This window comes from Sycon ciliatum, chromosome 12 (genome assembly GCF_964019385.1).
Source record: "Sycon ciliatum chromosome 12, ocSycCili1.1, whole genome shotgun sequence".
Taxonomy (NCBI): Eukaryota; Metazoa; Porifera; class Calcarea; order Leucosolenida; family Sycettidae; genus Sycon; species Sycon ciliatum.
The window spans coordinates 12,744,700-12,749,699 of NC_088654.1; positions in this window are offsets into that span (position 1 = coordinate 12,744,700).

Consider the following 5,000-nt stretch of genomic DNA (forward strand, 5'->3'; position numbering starts at 1 on the left):
CACACACGCACACATGCCCCCCCCCCCATCTTACTGATACATTCCCACGTACATAGTAACACACACACACGCAAGCACACCTTCGCACACACACACACACACGCGCGCACACACATACACACACATACACACACACACACACATACACACACATACACACACATGCACACACGCACACACGCACACGTGCGCACACACACACACATACACATACACACACACATACACACAACCCTTGAGCTGGCACTTACTCGTACAGTTTACTGGCAGAGGTAGAGAAGAGACATCCCCAGGCCCATGCGGTGTGCATGTGATCAGGCGTGTCGAGTGAGTAGAAAAAAAGAAGAAAAAAAGAGAAGAGGCATCCACATGTACATGTACATTGTACATGTACATGTACAATGTAGATACTTGAACAGTAACAGTACAACACAGGGGCAAATCCGTTGATCCCCGAGCTGCAGAGAGTGCTCAATGTCAGAGACAGAGCTGAGTCTGCTATGTACATCACAGGGGAATAGATTCTAAGAAAGATTGCACAATTTTGTTATCAACCCGCTAACGACTGGCCGTTCAGGGCACATTGCATTCCACCGACTGGGTTAATGATGCTTCGTTAAAATAGATTAAGGATTGCAACAAACACAACCAGCTGAAGAGTCATCATGTTTTTCACAAAGGCTATTTTGAGATATCACGAACAAATTCTAGAGACAGTAGCGACGGACAAAGAAAAAACTATGATGGAAATGTCATGTTAGACTCGTAAGGAGAGCCAATGATTAATTTATAGTAAAGAAAAGGACCAACCAGGGAACTACAAGTGACGCTATAATGTCCACTGACACCACCAGCTACTTGACAATCAGCTCATGCGATAACATTGACGAGCCGTCCTTCTCTATACGGCGAAATGATCGTCGTGTGAAACTGCCGCTTGTTATTGCTGCATATTGTTCATTTAACTTATACTGTCATAGTCGAAAGTACAGCACTGTTTAACTGAGGCCTTCGGTTCTCATGGTCCGTGTTCGATTAGGTTCCCCTTCATAACTTTTTATCTTTGCATTTTTAGAGCCACGCAAGTTGTGTGGTAAGTCGCTATGCGTCCTTGAATCGTGTTTTGGCCATATAGTCTAATGGTCTGGCCTGTATCATCCGCCAACGTCCTTCACAGCTGAGACTTTCAGCTTGTGATTGTCTTGGTTGCACTCACCTTCCCCTCCTAGCAGTATGTTCTCACTTAACTTAGAACCGGCTTCCAAGTTAGTCGGAAGGCTGTTGGAGTGCGCACCCAAGATGTGCTAGAGCTGATAGCCAGTTAGCTGTAGTACGTCAGTGCTGTCGGTCAGTGTCGTGCAATGTTATCGCATGAGCTGATTGTCAAGTAACTGGTGGTGTTAGGGGCCGTCCGTAAATATCGATATTTTTTCAAGACGATGTTAATTTGTCCATTTCTCCCCAGACATCCTCCCTCCCCCCCCCGCAAAACGAACATACTACACGTGTTTCTGCAGAGGATCGATATTTTTTAATGAAGTGCAATTTCCTCATGAAACGTGACCAGCTGCAACTGCAATTTCACCATACACCTGCTGTGACCTAGGTTCACGTTGCCACGGTCGCACAACCTTGCCATGGCGACTATGTTCACGAGGTTGACTTTCGCTTTGTGTAGGTCATAAACTACATGTTCGAACAGTGCCCGTTCATAGATAGAGTTCGATATTTTGTTCTCAAAGACGAGACGAACAGGGCCCAAACCCCCTCCCCAAACGAACGAATATCTTCTCTAAAAAAATATCGATATTTGTGGACGACCCCTTAGTGGAAATTATAGCGTGGCTGCTTGTACATGTAGTAGTAGTAGTAGATTTTATTATTTTACTAGGGGAATCCCAACAGGCGTTGCCTTTTTACTGGGAACCCTAGGTGAATTTTTACCATGTTTACATACAGAGTAAGAGACGGGGCCTGACGGCAGTCAGTGGGAAGAGCATTCCATCTGTCTGCCGCCAGGAAAGAAATAGAACGCATGCCATATTGCGTAGAAACAGGCGGAAGAACTAATGCGCGCTGTGCCTGGCCGCGCGTGCGAGCCTGGTGTCCAGGCTCAGCAGCCCTACGCTGGAACAAGGATTGGAGATGGGGACTAGCAAGATGTGGGGTCAAGCGGCGGTACATGAAAACATAGAGTTTAAGATGTAGTTCCTTGGTCCTTTTTTTCACTAGAAATGAAATGTGAAGAACAATTATAGGAACGATTAAAATGATAAAAATGCATCAAACTAGCTTTCGTACAACGCTACTCAGGAAGTATCAGTGCACTAAGTAACAAATTTCAACCCACACCAGTACGAAATAGTTATAAAGTACAGAACAAAACAACAAGGACAATCAAGGTTTGTTTGCTGCGACTTGAAGTTTCATGCTCTCGCAATCACCAGGCAATGTATAGTGATAAATGGCAGTCAGCATAAGTAACAGTCACCACTTCCGTTGCATAGCTCGCTGGGCATCCATCCTATTGCTTTGCAAGTTGCTAATCCCTTCCCCTTTTGTGTACTTCAGTAAGCCAAAAAGTCGAGGTCGAAACAAGAAACCTAATATGGATGAAAGTAAAGTGAGCGCACTCATACCACGAGAACAATGGGGAACAAATTTTTTAAATTAAATAATAATAAATTAATAAATTAAAAAATGAATATTTTGTGATTTGAACGTCGTTTTCACGTGATTATCATCAGAAATCATCATCACATGGTGACACATGCACACTGTGTGTTGGACTACAAAGGATAGATAATATAATTATGGCACCATAAAGTGAACATTATTATGAACAATGTGATGTATCCAATATTGGCCGAGTACGAGGTCAATATACATGTACATCATGTAGGAAATAAACGGGGAAGCCGAGGTCTTTTACTCGGCTTTTATTTCCTATACTGACCAAGTACGAAGTCCATATTGGATTTATCACGACAAACAGTCCATATTTCAAATTCCAAAACGATAACCTCATGAATCCCGGTTTTATGAATTGCACAACCGCTGCACACCTACTCATACAGTGACGATGCTGCACTAGGCACCCGTTAAGGTAGCAGCCTGGTCGTAAATTTCATATGGCATTCAATTGACCGTAACTTTGGTGTCTCTCAATGGATTTGAGTGAAATTTTGACCACACACTCCTGCCACTATGCTGACCCTCAGGACATGATTTACAAGTTCTTGCGCCTCACTGACAGGCTTTCCAGGCCGGAAAAACTCAAATTCCGGCATACTGCCACGGTGTGCGAGCCACCCAGGAGCCAAAAAAATGCATTTACAATTTTTCACATGTTCTTGCCCATTTCTGTCCGTGCGCGGGATCCAAACCTAAAAAATGTCCAGAAGCAGCCATGGGTGGTGGGATAGGGCCCTTCAACGTGGCCCTGGAATCTGTCACAACGGCAGGAGTGGGCGTTCTCTCACACACTCCCACAGACCCAAGTCAATTTTTGAATATTATTTTGGCTTAGGGCGTGTTACGAGGTCGTACCTTTGATACAACATCCAGTGCTGAGACCTCCACAGCAAGCCATTTCCACAGCGCTTCAAACCGAATCCAGGATACCCTCCAAAATCGGCAAAGACTACCACTCACGTTCCACTACTGCCTAGTACTGAATCCTACCTGACTTCTTGATAGGCCTTGACGGATTATGCTAGCATAATTTTTCGCATAATTCCTACCAAAGTCGAATAATCGCATAATTCGAGGCAAATTGCATACGAATCGCATAAAATTGTAATAATCCGCCTGTTCGCATCAAATTCCATACAGTTGTACATGTTCTACAAGTACAAGTACAAGTAGATGCACTAGGAAGTTGTAGGTTTACGACTCCCTTGATACCATGTCCAGTCCACTACAATCAGTGATGGTCGTAGCTAGGTCGGACGGTGCGTTGACCCCGTTGAACTTTTGCTACTACAGTACAACGCCCTCTACAAATAAATTCCCCTGTTATTTTGCACAGAACCATTATGCATTAGTAGCATATGTGAGCATAATGCGGCATAATATGATAACTTTTAGCATAAAAATAGCATAATTCTGCAATTTTTTCAGCAATGCGAAAAGCATAATTTCACGAAAATATTAGCATAATCCGTCAAGGCCTACTTCTTGACACGACTCAAACTCGCCAAAGTCACTCAATCAACGTCAGCTACAATAATCAAACCACATATCTGCAACGTCACGAGGGTGCTGGCAAAACTCCTGTTGCACGGCGGCGGGCTTCGGCTTCGCCCGCCGCCGTGCAGCCCAATACGTGGCTAAAAAACGTGATTTTGGACTTTTTTGGACTTGGAGCAAAATTCTGCACACTTTTGCGTGTTTCCATGATACAACAAGTGGCGCACGGTCTGCTCATATTCAAATACAGTGCTGCCAACAAATGACAGCGTGCAACAAAAAAATCTTTCCTTGCAAGGGCACATTTTCGGCCATAACTCTTGAACGGCTGGTCAGATCAGGACAACATTTTCAGAGAATTTGCAGCTATTTATGCTCTTTCAACTGATGTAGCACTCGATATGAATTAACAAATTCGATTTTTCAGGGATTTTGCGACCAGGCTGCCACCTTGGGGGGGGGGGCAGCCTGGTCGTAAAATCCCTGAGAAATCGAATCTAGAGTTTTGGCCGAAAATGTGCCCCTGCAAGGAAAAAATTTTTTGTTGCACGCTGACATTTGTTGGCAGCACTGTATTTGAATGTGAGCAGACTGTGCGCAACTTGTCGTATCATGGAAACACGCGAAAGTGTGCAGTATTTTGCTCCAAGTCCAAAAAATCACGTTTTTCAGCCACGTTTTGGGCTGCACTTTTGCCAGCACCCTCGTGACGTTGCAGATATGAGGCATGATTATTTTAGTTGACTTTGATTTAGTGACTTTGGCAAGTTTGAGTAGTGTCAAGAAGTCAGGTAGGATGTTGTATCAAA